This window comes from Euprymna scolopes, chromosome 21 (genome assembly GCF_053919585.1).
Source record: "Euprymna scolopes isolate OS-2025 chromosome 21, ASM5391958v1, whole genome shotgun sequence".
Classification (NCBI taxonomy): Eukaryota; Metazoa; Mollusca; class Cephalopoda; order Sepiida; family Sepiolidae; genus Euprymna; species Euprymna scolopes.
In genome coordinates this window covers 63,457,291-63,479,578 of record NC_136502.1, presented here as the reverse complement: position 1 = coordinate 63,479,578, position 22,288 = coordinate 63,457,291, and the positions used below count along the sequence as shown (strand labels likewise).

Below are 22,288 nucleotides of genomic sequence, written 5' to 3'. Positions count from 1 at the left end.
AAGGAATGTGGAATTGCAATTCTTTAGCTTACATATCTGTTATTGGAAAAGGAATGTAATGATGAAATTTGTTCTGTTATAAAAATGAAAATTAAAATAAGGAATTTAATCGTCAATTGAAATTGTAAGCATATTACTCGAAAAATAGGTTACTGAAGTTGTTGGGTTATGTCAGTGTGATGCATGTCATCCAACGTGCTTTATGAGCACATGTTTAATCATGCGATGACGTGACGAGTTCTCAATATAGGTAGAGTTTTAAATGCAGTCTGGGAGAAGAGTCAGGGAGAAAGAGCCGAAAGAGAGAGAAAGGTCAGAGACGACTGCTGACGTTAAACCTTGGAAGCAAAAGGTTAGAGAAGAAAAAGCCATGTAAAGAAAATTTGAATTCCTCAAGCAAAATCATGGACCGGTCATGAAATAAAGGACGTCATCATCTTTGTGTATCTGCGTCTTCTTGATGTGATTCAACAGAAAAGGTATTGTCCATTTATATTATAAGAACTTTGTGAAACTCATCATCTCAAAAATAGGTAAGAAATATATGTATCAATATTTATAGAAACACTCCCGTTCATACCAAACTGTCAAACGTATAAATGCCAAACGCAAAAACTCTCGGTCTATCTATCTATATATCAAATCTCCTCTCATTGTGTATTACATGCCGTCGGCTCTCTTGTATTAACATGTACCACAAACAGGAACATCTTAACACATATGAAACTAAACACATGAACACTCCTAAGAAAACCTCTAGATAAAACACGAAGACTTTCTAATACTAACATGAACAACAATACAAAGATATAAGCCATCGTAATAATAGCAAACACCACGTAACATATTTGTAATTTGGTGAACGTGAATAGTCCACTCAAGCAAGGGTGGGTTTCAAAAAAAAAGAAACTTGGCGTTATCACAGGTACACAAGGTAAGAGTCTATTCCATAGACGATCACAGAACCCGAAAAACTAAAAAAAGAAAAAAAAGGAAAAACAATGAAAAACGAAATAAAACAATAATTAAGAAAAAGAAAAAAAAGAGAAGCACTCACACATACGCACTATTCAAGAAAAAAAAATGAACACACACACACACACACACACACACATGCAGAAAGCTAAATCCAAAAAAGAAAAAAGAAAGAAAGATATATTACACTAGACGAGAAATTTTGTTTTGATAAATGTTTAATAAGGTAAATAAATTGTTTTGATGAACTCACACAAACACCGAGAAAATTAAGTCAGTATGTCATTCATTGGTATCAAAAATGTTTGCTGGAAGAATGGTTACATCTGTCAATCACAAAATTTTTAAAGTGAGTTGCACTTACAACGTGTTTCAAAATACGCTATAGTCAAAAACAAGGATGCAGAAATATGAAATAGTTGAACTTTCCAGCTTTTAATGTGGTTAATTGTTTTGCCTTTGAAAAAGGTATAATTTATTGATTTTGTGTTAACGGATATGTGTTATAGAAAAGCAAAAAAAAAAAAAAAAATTTTTCTGTCTTTTCTTGAGAAAAGTTACAACTATTTGTGAACACCATGGTTTAAATGTATGAAGTAACGTAATTTTTTTGAAAATATATTATATTGTAAAAGGTCTTAAATGTATGTAAATTTATGTTTTTTTTTTTTGCGACAGGAATCCTAAGTCATTATAAGGTATATACATAAGAATTGAAATAATCTAGGAGAAACTAAGACGAATAGTTGGGTTAGAAATAAATTAGAATTTTAGAAGTGGGACAAAAAAAAAAACAATTGCGTAAACGGGTATTTTTAAGAAGTTTTTATGCATGTGATTTTTTTAAAAAAAATATACAATATGGATGACACAAATGATGAAAATAATATGGATGACACAAATGATGAAAATAATATGGATGACACAAATGATGAAAATAATATGGATAGCACAAATGATGAAAATAATATGGATGACACAAATGATGAAAATAATATGGATGACACAAATGATGAAAATAATATGGATGACACAAATGATGAAAATAATATGGATGACACAAATGATGAAAATAATATGGATGGCACAAATGATGAAAATAATATGGATGACACAAATGATAAAAATAATATGGATGGCACAAATGATGAAAATAATATGGATGACACAAATGATGAAAATAATATGGATGGCACAAATGATGAAAATAATATGGATGAGACAAATGATGAAAATAATATGGATGGCACAAATGATGAAAATAATATGGATGGCACAAATGATGAAAATAATATGGATGAGACAAATGATGAAAATAATATGGATGAGACAAATGATGAAAATAATATGGATGGCACAAATGATGAAAATAATATGGATGGCACAAATGATGAAAATAATATGGATGGCACAAATGATGAAAATAATATGGATGGCACAAATGATGAAAATAATATGGATGAGACAAATGATGAAAATAATATGGATGGCACAAATGATGAAAATAATATGGATGGCACAAATGATGAAAATAATATGGATGAGACAAATGATGAAAATAATATGGATGGCACAAATGATGAAAATAATATGGATGGCACAAATGATGAAAATAATATGGATGACACAAATGATGAAAATAATATGGATGGCACAAATGATGAAAATAATATGGATGGCATAAATGATGAAAATAATATGGATGGCACAAATGATGAAAATAATATGGATGGCACAAATGATGAAAATAATATGGATGACACAAATGATGAAAATAATATGGATGACACAAATGATGAAAATAATATGGATGACACAAATGATGAAAATAATATGGATGGCACAAATGATGAAAATAATATGGATGACACAAATGATGAAAATAATATGGATGACACAAATGATGAAAATAATATGGATGGCACAAATGATGAAAATAATATGGATGAGACAAATGATGAAAATAATATGGATGGCACAAATGATGAAAATAATATGGATGACACAAATGATAAAAACATTATGGATGGCACAAATGATGACAATAATATGGATGACACAAATGATGAAAATAATATGGATGGCACAAATGATGAAAATAATATGGATGAGACAAATGATGAAAATAATATGGATGGCACAAATGATGAAAATAATACGGATGGCACAAATGATGAAAATAATATGGATGGCACAAATGATGAAAATAATATGGATGAGACAAATGATGAAAATAATATGGATGGCACAAATGATGAAAATAATATGGATGGAACAAATGATGAAAATAATATGGATGAGACAAATGATGAAAATAATATGGATGGCACAAATGATGAAAATAATATGGATGGCACAAATGATGAAAATAATATGGATGGCACAAATGATGAAAATAATATGGATGAGACAAATGATGAAAATAATATGGATGGCACAAATGATGAAAATAATATGGATGGCACAAATGATGAAAATAATATGGATGAGACAAATGATGAAAATAATATGGATGGCACAAATGATGAAAATAATATGGATGGCACAAATGATGAAAATAATATGGATGGCACAAATGATGAAAATAATATGGATTAGACAAATGATGAAAATAATATGGATGACACAAATGATGACAATATGATGGATGGCACAAATGATGAAAATAATATGGATGGCACAAATGATGAAAATAATATGGATGGCACAAATGATGAAAATAATATGGATGGCACAAATGATGAAAATAATATGGATCAGACAAATGATGACAATAATATGGATGGCACAAATGATGAAAATAATATGGATGGCACAAATGATGAAAATAATATGGATGGCACAAATGATGAAAATAATATGGATGAGACAAATGATGAAAATTATATGGATGGCACAAATGATGAAAATAATATGGATGGCACAAATGATGAAAATAATATGGATGGCACAAATGATGAAAATAATATGGATGAGACAAATGATGAAAATAATATGGATGAGACAAATGGCACAAATGATGAAAATAATATGGATGAGACAAATGATGAAAATAATATGGATGGCACAAATGATGAAAAAAATATGGATGCCACAAATTATGACAAAAATATTGATGAACCATATGATGAAAATAATATGGATGAAACAAATGATAAAAATAATATGGATTACACAAATGATGAAAATGATATGGATGACACAAATGATGAAAATAATATGGATGAGACAAATGATGAAAATAATATGGATGACACAAATGATGAAAATAATATGGATGAGACAAATGATGAAAATAATATGGATGGCACAAATGATGAAAATAACATGGATGAGACAAATGATGAAAATGATATGGATGACACAAATGATGAAAATAATATGGATGGCACAAATGATGAAAATAATATGGATGACACAAATGATGAAAATAATATGGATGACACAAATGATAAAAATAATATGGATGGCACAAATGATGAAAATAATATGGATGACACAAATGATGAAAATAATATGGATGACACAAATGATGAAAATAATATGGATGACACAAATGATGAAAATAATATGGATGACACAAATGATGAAAATAATATGGATGGCACAAATGATGAAAATAATATGGATGACACAAATGATAAAAATAATATGGATGGCACAAATGATGAAAATAATATGGATGACACAAATGATGAAAATAATATGGATGGCACAAATGATGAAAATAATATGGATGAGACAAATGATGAAAATAATATGGATGGCACAAATGATGAAAATAATATGGATGGCACAAATGATGAAAATAATATGGATGAGACAAATGATGAAAATAATATGGATGAGACAAATGATGAAAATAATATGGATGGCACAAATGATGAAAATAATATGGATGGCACAAATGATGAAAATAATATGGATGACACAAATGATGAAAATAATATGGATGGCACAAATGATGAAAATAATATGGATGAGACAAATGATGAAAATAATATGGATGGCACAAATGATGAAAATAATACGGATGGCACAAATGATGAAAATAATATGGATGGCACAAATGATGAAAATAATATGGATGAGACAAATGATGAAAATAATATGGATGGCACAAATGATGAAAATAATATGGATGGAACAAATGATGAAAATAATATGGATGAGACAAATGATGAAAATAATATGGATGGCACAAATGATGAAAATAATATGGATGGCACAAATGATGAAAATAATATGGATGGCACAAATGATGAAAATAATATGGATGAGACAAATGATGAAAATAATATGGATGGCACAAATGATGAAAATAATATGGATGGCACAAATGATGAAAATAATATGGATGAGACAAATGATGAAAATAATATGGATGGCACAAATGATGAAAATAATATGGATGGCACAAATGATGAAAATAATATGGATGGCACAAATGATGAAAATAATATGGATTAGACAAATGATGAAAATAATATGGATGACACAAATGATGACAATATGATGGATGGCACAAATGATGAAAATAATATGGATGGCACAAATGATGAAAATAATATGGATGGCACAAATGATGAAAATAATATGGATGGCACAAATGATGAAAATAATATGGATCAGACAAATGATGACAATAATATGGATGGCACAAATGATGAAAATAATATGGATGGCACAAATGATGAAAATAATATGGATGGCACAAATGATGAAAATAATATGGATGAGACAAATGATGAAAATTATATGGATGGCACAAATGATGAAAATAATATGGATGGCACAAATGATGAAAATAATATGGATGGCACAAATGATGAAAATAATATGGATGGCACAAATGATGAAAATAATATGGATGAGACAAATGGCACAAATGATGAAAATAATATGGATGAGACAAATGATGAAAATAATATGGATGGCACAAATGATGAAAAAAATATGGATGCCACAAATTATGACAAAAATATTGATGAACCATATGATGAAAATAATATGGATGAAACAAATGATAAAAATAATATGGATTACACAAATGATGAAAATGATATGGATGACACAAATGATGAAAATAATATGGATGAGACAAATGATGAAAATAATATGGATGACACAAATGATGAAAATAATATGGATGAGACAAATGATGAAAATAATATGGATGGCACAAATGATGAAAATAACATGGATGAGACAAATGATGAAAATGATATGGATGACACAAATGATGAAAATAATATGGATGGCACAAATGATGAAAATAATATGGATGACACAAATGATGAAAATAATATGGATGACACAAATGATAAAAATAATATGGATGGCACAAATGATGAAAATAATATGGATGACACAAATGATGAAAATAATATGGATGGCACAAATGATGAAAATAATATGGATGAGACAAATGATGAAAATAATATGGATGGCACAAATGATGAAAATAATATGGATGGCACAAATGATGAAAATAATATGGATGAGACAAATGATGAAAATAATATGGATGGCACAAATGATGACAATAATATGGATGACACAAATGATGAAAATAATATGGATGGCACAAATGATGAAAATAATATGGATGAGACAAATGATGAAAATAATATGGATGGCACAAATGATGAAAATAATATGGATGGCACAAATGATGAAAATAATACGGATGGCACAAATGATGAAAACATTTTGGATGGCACAAATGATGAAAATAATATGGATGAGACAAATGATGAAAATAATATGGATGGCACAAATGATGAAAATAATATGGATGGCACAAATGATGAAAATAATATGGATGAGACAAATGATGAAAATAATATGGATGGCACAAATGATGAAAATAATATGGATGGCACAAATGATGAAAATAATATGGATGGCACAAATGATGAAAATAATATGGATGAGACAAATGATGAAAATAATATGGATGGCACAAATGATGAAAATAATATGGATGGCACAAATGATGAAAATAATATGGATGAGACAAATGATGAAAATAATATGGATGGCACAAATGATGAAAATAATATGGATGGCACAAATGATGAAAATAATATGGATGGCACAAATGATGAAAATAATATGGATTAGACAAATGATGAAAATAATATGGATGACACAAATGATGACAATATGATGGATGGCACAAATGATGAAAATAATATGGATGGCACAAATGATGAAAATAATATGGATGGCACAAATGATGAAAATAATATGGATGAGACAAATGATGACAATAATATGGATGGCACAAATGATGAAAATAATATGGATGGCACAAATGATGAAAATAATATGGATGGCACAAATGATGAAAATAATATGGATGAGACAAATGATGAAAATTATATGGATGGCACAAATGATGAAAATAATATGGATGGCACAAATGATGAAAATAATATGGATGGCACAAATGATGAAAATAATATGGATGGCACAAATGATGAAAATAATATGGATGAGACAAATGGCACAAATGATGAAAATAATATGGATGAGACAAATGATGAAAATAATATGGATGGCACAAATGATGAAAAAAATATGGATGCCACAAATTATGACAAAAATATTGATGAACCATATGATGAAAATAATATGGATGAAACAAATGATAAAAATAATATGGATTACACAAATGATGAAAATGATATGGATGACACAAATGATGAAAATAATATGGATGAGACAAATGATGAAAATAATATGGATGACACAAATGATGAAAATAATATGGATGAGACAAATGATGAAAATAATATGGATGGCACAAATGATGAAAATAATATGGATGAGACAAATGATGAAAATGATATGGATGACACAAATGATGAAAATAATATGGATGAGACAAATGATGAAAATGATATGGATGACACAAATGATGAAAATAATATGGATGAGACAAATGATGAAAATAATATGGATGGCACAAATGATGAAAATAATACGGATGGCACAAATGATAAAAATAATATGGATTACACAAATGATGAAAATGATATGGATGACACAAATGATGAAAATAATATGGATGAGACAAATGATGAAAATAATATGGATGACACAAATGATGAAAATAATATGGATGAGACAAATGATGAAAATAATATGGATGACACAAATGATGAAAATAATATGGATGAGACAAATGATGAAAATGATATGGATGACACAAATGATGAAAATAATATGGATGAGACAAATGATGAAAATAATATGGATGGCACAAATGATGAAAATAATATGGATGGCACAAATGATGAAAATAATATGGATGGCACAAATGATGAAAATAATATGGATGACACAAATGATGAAAATAATATGGATGACACAAATGATGAAAATAATATTGATGACACAAATGATGAAAATAATATGGATGAGACAAATGATGAAAATGATATGGATGACACAAATGATGAAAATAATATATATGACAAAAATGATGAAAAAAATATGGATGCCGCAAATTATGACAAAAATATTGATGAACCATATGATGAAAATAATATGGATGAAACAAATGATAAAAATAATATGGATTACACAAATGATGAAAATGATATGGATGACACATATGATGAAAATAATATGGATGACACAAATGATTGATACAGATTGATGACACACATGGTGACAATAATATGGATGACACAAATGATGAAACTACTATGGATGACACACATGATGAAAATAATACAGATAACACAAATGATGAAAATAATATGGATGACACAAATGATAAAAATAATATGGATGACACAAATGATGAAAATAATATGGATGACACAAATGATTAATACAGATTGATGACACACATTGTGAAAATAATATGGATGCCACAAATGATGAAACTAATATGGATGACACAAATGATGAAAAGAATATGGATGACATAAATGATGAAAATATAATAGATGACACAAATGATGAAAATAATATGGATGACACAAATGATAAAAATAATATGGATGACACAAATGATGAAAATAATATGGATGACACACATGATGAAAATTATATGGATGACACAAATGATAAAATAATATGGATGACACAAATGATGAAAATTATATGGATGACACAAATGATGAAAATAATATGGATGACACACATGATGAATATAATATGGATGCCACACATGATTAATAGAGATTGATGACACACATGGTGAAAATAACATGGATGACACAAATGATGAAAATAATACGGATGACACAAATGATGAAAATAATATGGATGACACAAATGATGAAAATAATACGGTTGACACACATGATGAAAATAATATGTATGAACCAAATGATAACAATCATATGGATTACACAAATGATGAAAATAATATGGATGACACAAATGATGAAAATAATATGGATGACACAAATCACGACAATATTATGGATTACACAAATGATGAAAATAATAGGGATGACACAAATTATGAAAATAATATAGATAACACAAATGATGAACCTTAATATGGATGCCACAATTTATGAAAATAATATTGATGAACCATATGATGAAAATAATATGGATGACACAAATGATGAAAATAATATGGATGACACAAATGATGAAAATATGGAGGACACAAATGATGAAAATAATATGGATGACAAAAATGATGAAAATAATATGGATGACAAAAATGATGAAAAAATATGGATGCCACAAATTATGACAAAAATATTGATGAACCATATGATGAAAATAATATGAATGACACAAATGATAAAAATAATATGGATGAGACAAATGATGAAAATAATATGGATGACACAAATGATGAAAATAATGTGGATGAAACAAATGATGAAAATAATATGGATGACACAAATGATGAAAATAATGTGGATGACACAAATGATGAAAATAATATGGATGACACAAATGATGAAAATAATGTGGATGACACAAATGATGAAAATAATATGGATGACACAAATGATGAAAATAATATGGATGACACAAATGATGAAAATAATGTGGATGACACAAATGATGAAAATAATATGGATGACACAAATGATGAAAATAATATGGATGACACAAAGTATGGAAATAATATGGATGAGACAAATGATGAAAATAATATGGATGACACAAATGATGAAAATAATATGGATGACACAAATGATGACAATATTATGGATGACGCAAATGATGAAAATAATAGGGATGACACAAATTATGAAAATAATATAGATAACACACATGATGAAAATAATATGGATGCCACAAATTATGAAAATAATATTGATGAACCATATGATGAAAATAATATGGATGACACAAATGATAAAAATAATATGGATGGAAAAAATGATGAAAAAAATATGGAGGACACAAATGATGAAAATAATATGGATGACAAAAATGATGAAAATAATATATATGACAAAAATGATGAAAAAAATATGGATGCCACAACTTATGACAAAAATATTGATGAACCATATGATGAAAATAATATGGATGAAACAAATGATAAAAATAATATGGATTACACAAATGATGAAAATAATATGGATGACACAAATGATGAAAATAATATGGATGACACAAATGATTGATACAGATTGATGACACACATGGTGAAAATAATATGGATGACACAAATGATGAAACTACTATGAATGACACACATTATGAAAATAATACGGATAACACAAATGATGAAAATAATATGGATGACACAAATGATGAAAATAATATGGATGATACAAATGATGAAAATAATATGGATGACACAAATGATGAAAATAATATGGATGATACAAATGATGAAAATAATACGGTTGCCACAAATGATGAAAATAATATGTATGAGCCAAATGATAAAAATCATATGGATTACACAAATGATGAAAATAATATGGATGACACAAATGATGAAAAGAATATGGATGACACAAATGATAAAAATAATATGGATCACACAAATGATAAAAATAATATGGATGACACAAATGATGAAAATAATATGTATGACACAACTGATGAAAATAATATGGATGACACAAATGATGAAAATGATATGGATGACACAAATGATGAAAATAATATGGATGACACAAATGATGAAAATAATATGAATGAGACAAATGATGAAAATAATATGGATGGCACAAATGATGAAAATAATATGGATGACACAAATGATGAAAATAATATGGATGAGACAAATGATGAAAATAATATGGATGACACAAATGACGAAAATATTATGGATGACACAAATGATGAAAATAATATGAATGACACAAATGATGAAAATAATATGGATGACACAAATGATGAAAATAATATAGATAACACAAATGATGAACATAATATGGATGCCACAAATTATGACAATAATATTGATGAACCATATGATGAAAAGAATATGGCAGACACAAATGATGAAAATAATATGGATGGCAAAAATGATGAAAATAATATGGAGGACACAAATGATGAAAATAATATGGATGACACAAATGATGAAAATAATATGGATGACACAAATGATTGATACAGATTGATGACACACATGGTGAAAATAATATGGATGACACAAATGATGAAACTACTATGGATGACACACATGATGAAAATAATACGGATTACACAAATGATGAAAATAATATGGATGACACAAATGATCAAAAAAATATGTATGACACAAATGATAAAAATAATATGGATGACACAAATGATGAAAATAATATGGCTGAGACAAATGATGAAAATAATATGGATGACACAAATGATGAAAATAATATAGATGACACAAATGATAAAAATAATATGGATGACACAAATGATGAAAATAATATGGATGACACAAATGATGAAAATAATATGGATGACACAAATGATGACAATAATATGGATGACGCAAATGATGAACATAATATGGATGACACAAATGATAAAAATAATATGGATGCCACAAATGATGAAACTAATATGGATGACACAAATGATAAAAAGAATATGGATCACATAAATGATGAAAATATAATAGATGACACAAATGATGAAAATAATATGGATGACACAAATGATGAAAATAATACAGATGACACAAATGATGAAAATAATATGGATGACACAAATGATGAAAATTATATGGATGACACAAATGATAAGATAATATGGATGACACAAATGATGAAAATTATATGGATGACACAAATGATGACAATAATATGGATGACACACATGATGAATATAATATGGATACCACACATGATTAATAGAGATTGATGACACACATGGTGAAAATAACATGGATGACACAAATGATGAAAATAATACGGATGACACAAATGATGAAAATAAAATGGATGATACAAATGATGAAAATAATACGGTTGCCACAAATGATGAAAATAATATGTATGAGCCAGATGATAAAAATCATATGGATTACACAAATGATGAAAAAAATATGGATGACACAAATGATGAAAAGAATGTGGATGACACACATGATAAAAATAATATGGATCACACAAATGATAAAAATAATATGGATGACACAAATGATGAAAATAATATGTATGACACAACTGATAAAAATAATATGGATGACACAAATGATGAAAATAATATGGATGACACAAATGATGAAAATAATATGAATGAGACAAATGATGAAAATAATATGGATGAGACAAATGGTGAAAAGAATATGGATGACAAAAATGATGAAAATAATATGGATGACACAAATGACGAAAATATTATGGATGACACAAATGATGAAAATAATATGAATGAGACAAATGATGAAAATAATATGGATGGCACAAATGATGAAAATAATATGGATGACACAAATGATGAAAATAATATGGATGGCACAAATGATGAAAATAATATGGATGGCACAAATGATGAAAATAATATGGATGACACAAATGATGATAATAATATAGATAACACAAATGATGAAAATAATATGGATGGCACAAATGATGAAAATATTATGGATGGCACAAATGATGAAAATATTATGGATGGCACAAATGATGAAAATAATATGGATGACACAAATGATGAAAATAATATAGATAACACAAATGATGAAAATAATATGGATGGCACAAATGATGAAAATAATATGGATGGCACAAATGATGAAAATAATATGGATGACACAAATGATGAAAATAATATAGATAACACAAATGATTAAAATAATATGGATGACACAAATGATGAAAATAATATAGATAACACAAATGATGAAAATAATATGGATGACACAAATGATGAAAATAATATGGATGGCACAAATGATGAAAATAATATGGATGGCACAAATGATGAAAATAATATGGATGACACAAATGATGAAAATAATATGAATGAGACAAATGATGAAAATAATATGGATGAGACAAATGGTGAAAAGAATATGGATGACAAAAATGATGAAAATTATATGGATGACACAAATGACGAAAATATTATGGATGACACAAATGATGAAAATAATATGGATGACACAAATGATGAAAATAATATGAATGAGACAAATGATGAAAATAATATGGATGGCACAAATGATGAAAATAATATGGATGACACAAATGATGAAAATAATATGGATGGCACAAATGATGAAAATAATATGGATGGCACAAATGATGAAAATAATATGGATGACACAAATGATGAAAATAATATAGATAACACAAATGATGAAAATAATATGGATGGCACAAATGATGAAAATAATATGGATGGCATAAATGATGAAAATAATATGGATGGCACAAATGATGAAAATAATATGGATGGCACAAATGATGAAAATAATATGGATGACACAAATGATGAAAATAATATGGATGACACAAATGATGAAAATAATATGGATGACACAAATGATGAAAATAATATGGATGACACAAATGATAAAAATAATATGGATGGCACAAATGATGAAAATAATATGGATGACAAAAATGATGAAAATAATATGGATGGCACAAATGATGAAAATAATATGGATGAGACAAATGATGAAAATAATATGGATGGCACAAATGATGAAAATAATATAGATGAGACAAATGATGAAAATAATATGGATGGCACAAATGATGAAAATAATATGGATGGCACAAATGATGAAAATAATACGGATGGCACAAATGATGAAAATAATATGGATGGCACAAATGATGAAAATAATATGGATGAGACAAATGATGAAAATAATATGGATGGCACAAATGATGAAAATAATATGGATGGCACAAATGATGAAAATAATATGGATGAGACAAATGATGAAAATAATATGGATGGCACAAATGATGAAAATAATATGGATGGCACAAATGATGAAAATAATATGGATGGCACAAATGATGAAAATAATATGGATGAGACAAATGATGAAAATAATATGGATGGCACAAATGATGAAAATAATATGGATGGCACAAATGATGAAAATAATATGGATGAGACAAATGATGAAAATAATATGGATGGCACAAATGATGAAAATAATATGGATGGCACAAATGATGAAAATAATATGGATGGCACAAATGATGAAAATAATATGGATTAGACAAATGATGAAAATAATATGGATGACACAAATGATGACAATAATATGGATGGCACAAATGATGAAAATAATATGGATGGCACAAATGATGAAAATAATATGGATGGCACAAATGATGAAAATAATATGGATGAGACAAATGATGACAATAATATGGATGGCACAAATGATGAAAATAATATGGATGGCACAAATGATGAAAATAATATGGATGGCACAAATGATGAAAATAATATGGATGAGACAAATGATGAAAATTATATGGATGGCACAAATGATGAAAATAATATGGATGGCACAAATGATGAAAATAATATGGATGGCACAAATGATGAAAATAATATGGATGGCACAAATGATGAAAATAATATGGATGAGACAAATGATGACAATAATATGGATGGTACAAATGATGAAAATAATATGGATGAGACAAATGATGAAAATAATATGGATGGCACAAATGATGAAAAAAATATGGATGCCACAAATTATGACAAAAATATTGATGAACCATATGATGAAAATAATATGGATGAAACAAATGATAAAAATAATATGGATTACACAAATGATGAAAATGATATGGATGACACAAATGATGAAAATAATATGGATGAGACAAATGATGAAAATAATATGGATGACACAAATGATGAAAATAATATGGATGAGACAAATGATGAAAATAATATGGATGGCACAAATGATGAAAATAATATGGATGAGACAAATGATGAAAATGATATGGATGACACAAATGATGAAAATAATATGGATGAGACGAATGATGAAAATGATATGGATGACACAAATGATGAAAATAATATGGATGAGACAAATGATGAAAATAATATGGATGGCACAAATGATGAAAATAATATGGATGGCACAAATGATAAAAATAATATGGATTACACAAATGATGAAAATGATATGGATGACACAAATGATGAAAATAATATGGATTAGACAAATGATGAAAATAATATGGATGACACAAATGATGAAAATAATATGGATGAGACAAATGATGAAAATAATATGGATGACACAAATGATGAAAATAATATGGATGAGACAAATGATGAAAATAATATGGATGACACAAATGATGAAAATAATATGGATGAGACAAATGATGAAAATGATATGGATGACACAAATGATGAAAATAATATGGATGAGACAAATGATGAAAATAATATGGATGGCACAAATGATGAAAATAATATGGATGGCACAAATGATGAAAATAATATGGATGGCACAAATGATGAAAATAATATGGATGACACAAATGATGAAAATAATATGGATGACACAAATGATGAAAATAATATGGATGACACAAATGATGAAAATAATATGGATGAGACAAATGATGAAAATGATATGGATGACACAAATGATGAAAATAATATATATGACAAAAATGATGAAAAAAATATGGATGCCGCAAATTATGACAAAAATATTGATGAACCATATGATGAAAATAATATGGATGAAACAAATGATAACAATCATATGGATTACACAAATGATGAAAATAATATGGATGACACAAATGATGAAAATAATATGGATGACACAAATCACGACAATATTATGGATTACACAAATGATGAAAATAATAGGGATGACACAAATTATGAAAATAATATAGATAACACAAATAATGAACCTTAATATGGATGCCACAATTTATGAAAATAATATTGATGAACCATATGATGAAAATAATATGGATGACACAAATGATGAAAATAATATGGATGACACAAATGATGAAAATATGGAGGACACAAATGATGAAAATAATATGGATGACAAAAATGATGACAATAATATGGATGACAAAAATGATGAAAACATATGGATGCCACAAATTATGACAAAAATATTGATGAACCATATGATGAAAATAATATGAATGACACAAATGATAAAAATTATATGGATGAGACAAATGATAAAAATAATATGGATTACACAAATGATGAAAATAATGTGGATGACACAAATGATGAAAATAATATGGATGACACAAATGATGAAAATAATGTGGATGACACAAATGATGAAAATAATATGGATGACACAAATGATGAAAATAATATGGATGACACAAATGATGAAAATAATGTGGATGACACAAATGATGAAAATAATATGGATGACACAAATGATGAAAATAATATGGATGACACAAAGTATGGAAATAATATGGATGACACAAATGATGAAAATAATATGGATGACACAAATGATGAAAATAATATGGATGAGACAAATGATGAAAATAATAAATCAGACAAATGATGAAAATAATATGGATGCCACAAATGATGAAAATTATATGGATGACACAAATGATTAAAAACATATGGATGAGACAAATGATGAAAATAATATGGATGACACAAATGATGAAAATAATATAGATGACACAAATGATGACAATATTATGGATGACGCAAATGATGAAAATAATAGGGATGACACAAATTATGAAAATGATATAGATAACACACATGATGAAAATAATATGGATGCCACAAATTATGAAAATAATATTGATGAACCATATGATGAAAATATTATGGATGACACAAATGATAAAAATAATATGGATGGCAAAAATGATGAAAAAAATATGGAGGACACAAATGATGAAAATAATATGGATGACAAAAATGATGAAAATAATATATATGACAAAAATGATGAAAAAAATATGGATGCCACAACTTATGACAAAAATATTGATGAACCATATGATGAAAATAATATGGATGAAACAAATGATAAAAATAATATGGATTACACAAATGATGAAAATAATATGGATGACACAAATGATGAAAATAAAATGGATGACACAAATGATTGATACAGATTGATGACACACATGGTGAAAATAATATGGATGACACAAATGATGAAACTACTATGAATGACACACATTATGAAAATAATACGGATAACACAAATGATGAAAATAATATGGATGACACAAATGATGAAAATAATATGGATGATACAAATGATGAAAATAATATGGATGACACAAATGATGAAAATAATATGGATAATACAAATGATGAAAATAATACGGTTGCCACAAATGATGAAAATAATATGTATGAGCCAAATGATAAAAATCATATGGATTACACAAATGATGAAAATAATATGGATGACACAAATGATGAAAAGAATATGGATGACACAAATGATACAAATAATATGTATCACACAAATGATAAAAATAATATGGATGACACAAATGATGAAAATAATATATATGACACAACTGATGAAAATAATATGGATGACACAAATGATGAAAATAATATGGATGACACAAATGATGAAAATAATATGGATGACACAAATGATGAAAATAATATGAATGAGACAAATGATGAAAATAATATGGATGGCACAAATGATGAAAATAATATGGATGACACAAATGATGAAAATAATATGGATGAGACAAATGATGAAAATAATATGGATGACACAAATGACGAAAATATTATGGATGACACAAATGATGAAAATAATATGAATGACACAAATGATGAAAATAATATGGATGACACAAATGATGAAAATAATATAGATAACACAAATGATGAACATAATATGGATGCCACAAATTATGACAATAATATTGATGAACCATATGATGAAAAGAATATGGCAGACACAAATGATGAAAATAATATGGATGGCAAAAATGATGAAAATAATATGGAGGACACAAATGATGAAAATAATATGGATGACACAAATGATGAAAATAATATGGATGACACAAATGATTGATACAGATTGATGACACACATGGTGAAAATAATATGGATGACACAAATGATGAAACTACTATGGATGACACACATGATGAAAATAATACGGATAACACAAATGATGAAAATAATATGGATGACACAAATGATCAAAATTATATGTATGACACAAATGATAAAAATAATATGGATGACACAAATGATGAAAATAATATGGCTGAGACCAATGATGAAAATAATATGGATGACATAAATGATGAAAATAATATGGATGACACAAATGATAAAAATAATATGGATGACACAAATGATGAAAAAAATATGGATGACACAAATGATGAAAATAATATGGATGACACAAATGATGACAATAATATGGATGACGCAAATGATGAACATAATATGGATGACACAAATGATGAAAATAATATGGATGACACAAATGATGCAAATAATATGGATGACACAAATGATTAATACAGATTGATGACACACATTGTGAAAATAATATGGATGCCACAAATGATGAAACTAATATGGATGACACAAATGATAAAAAGAATATGGATCACATAAATGATGAAAATATAATAGATGACACAAATGATGAAAATAATATGGATGACACAAATGATGAAAATAATACAGATGACACAAATGATGAAAATAATATGGATGACACAAATGATGAAAATTATATGGATGACACAAATGATAAGATAATATGGATGACACAAATGATGAAAATTATATGGATGACACAAATGATGACAATAATATGGATGACACACATGATGAATATAATATGGATGACACAAATGATAAAAAGAATGTGGATGACACACATGATAAAAATAATATGGATCACACAAATGATAAAAATAATATGGATGACACAAATGATGAAAATAATATGTATGACACAACTGATGAAAATAATATGGATGACACAAATGATGAAAATAATATGGATGACACAAATGATGAAAATAATATGAATGAGACAAATGATGAAAATAATATGAATGAGACAAATGATGAAAATAATATGGATGGCACAAATGAGTAAAATAATATGGATGACACAAATGATGAAAATAATATGGATGGCACAAATGATGAAAATAATATGGATGGCACAAATGATGAAAATAATATAGATAACACAAATGATGAAAATAATATGGATGGCACAAATGATGAAAATATTATGTATGGCACAAATGATGAAAATAATAGGATGACACAAATGATGAAAATAATATAGATAACACAAATGATGAAAATATTATGGATGGCACAAATGATGAAAATAATATGGATGGCACAAATGATGAAAATAATATGGATGACACAAATGATGAAAATAATATAGATAACACAAATGATGAAAATAATATGGATGACACAAATGATGAAAATAATATAGATAACACAAATGATGAAAATAATATGGATGACACAAATGATGAAAATAATATGGATGGCACAAATGATGAAAATAATATGGATGGCACAAATGATGAAAATAATATGGATGGCACAAATGATGAAAATAATATGGATGACACAAATGATGAAAATAATATGGATGGCACAAATGATGAAAATAATATGGATGACACAAATTATGAAAATAATATGGATGACACAAATGATGAAAATAATATAGATAACACAAATGATGAAAATAATATGGATGACACAAATGATGAAAATAATATTGATGACACAAATGATGAAAATAATATGAATGAGACAAATGATGAAAATAATATGGATGAGACAAATGGTGAAAAGAATATGGATGACAAAAATGATGAAAATAATATGGCTGAGACAAATGATGAAAATATTATGGATGACACAAATGATGAAAATAATATGGATGACACAAATGATGAAAATAATATGAATGAGACAAATGATGAAAATATTATGGATGGCACAAATGATGAAAATAATATGGATGACACAAATGATGAAAATAATATGGATGGCACAAATGATGAAAATAATATGGATGGCACAAATGATGAAAATAATATGGATGACACAAATGATGAAAATAATATAGATAACACAAATGATGAAAATAATATGGATGACACAAATGATGAAAATAATATAGATAACACAAATGATGAAAATAATATGGATGACACAAATGATGAAAATAATATGGATGGCACAAATGATGAAAATAATATGGATGGCACAAATGATGAAAATAATATGGATGACACAAATGATGAAAATAATATAGATAACACAAATGATGAAAATAATATGGATGACACAAATGATGAAAATAATATAGATAACACAAATGATGAAAATAATATGGATGACACAAATGATGAAAATAATATGGATGGCACAAATGATGAAAATAATATGGATGGCACAAATGATGAAAATATTATGGATGACACAAATGATGAAAATAATATGAATGACACAAATGATGAAAATAATATGGATGACACAAATGATGAAAATAATATAGATAACACAAATGATGAACATAATATGGATGCCACAAATTATGACAATAATATTGATGAACCATATGATGAAAAGAATATGGCAGACACAAATGATGAAAATAATATGGATGGCAAAAATGATGAAAATAATATGGAGGACACAAATGATGAAAATAATATGGATGACACAAATGATGAAAATAATATGGATGACACAAATGATTGATACAGATTGATGACACACATGGTGAAAATAATATGGATGACACAAATGATGAAACTACTATGGATGACACACATGATGAAAATAATACGGATAACACAAATGATGAAAATAATATGGATGACACAAATGATCAAAATTATATGTATGACACAAATGATAAAAATAATATGGATGACACAAATGATGAAAATAATATGGCTGAGACCAATGATGAAAATAATATGGATGACATAAATGATGAAAATAATATGGATGACACAAATGATAAAAATAATATGGATGACACAAATGATGAAAAAAATATGGATGACACAAATGATGAAAATAATATGGATGACACAAATGATGACAATAATATGGATGACGCAAATGATGAACATAATATGGATGACACAAATGATGAAAATAATATGGATGACACAAATGATGCAAATAATATGGATGACACAAATGATTAATACAGATTGATGACACACATTGTGAAAATAATATGGATGCCACAAATGATGAAACTAATATGGATGACACAAATGATAAAAAGAATATGGATCACATAAATGATGAAAATATAATAGATGACACAAATGATGAAAATAATATGGATGACACAAATGATGAAAATAATACAGATGACACAAATGATGAAAATAATATGGATGACACAAATGATGAAAATTATATGGATGACACAAATGATAAGATAATATGGATGACACAAATGATGAAAATTATATGGATGACACAAATGATGACAATAATATGGATGACACACATGATGAATATAATATGGATGACACAAATGATAAAAAGAATGTGGATGACACACATGATAAAAATAATATGGATCACACAAATGATAAAAATAATATGGATGACACAAATGATGAAAATAATATGTATGACACAACTGATGAAAATAATATGGATGACACAAATGATGAAAATAATATGGATGACACAAATGATGAAAATAATATGAATGAGACAAATGATGAAAATAATATGAATGAGACAAATGATGAAAATAATATGGATGGCACAAATGAGTAAAATAATATGGATGACACAAATGATGAAAATAATATGGATGGCACAAATGATGAAAATAATATGGATGGCACAAATGATGAAAATAATATAGATAACA

The 22,288-nt window shown here is 27.3% G+C and overlaps 1 protein-coding gene across 1 annotated transcript in view; it reads right to left on the bottom strand.

Annotated features, from left to right (window-relative positions):
- LOC145242417 (uncharacterized) overlaps positions 1 to 22,288 on the bottom strand; it is a 450,806-nt gene that overhangs the window by 221,214 nt on the left and 207,304 nt on the right. The window lies entirely within an intron of this gene.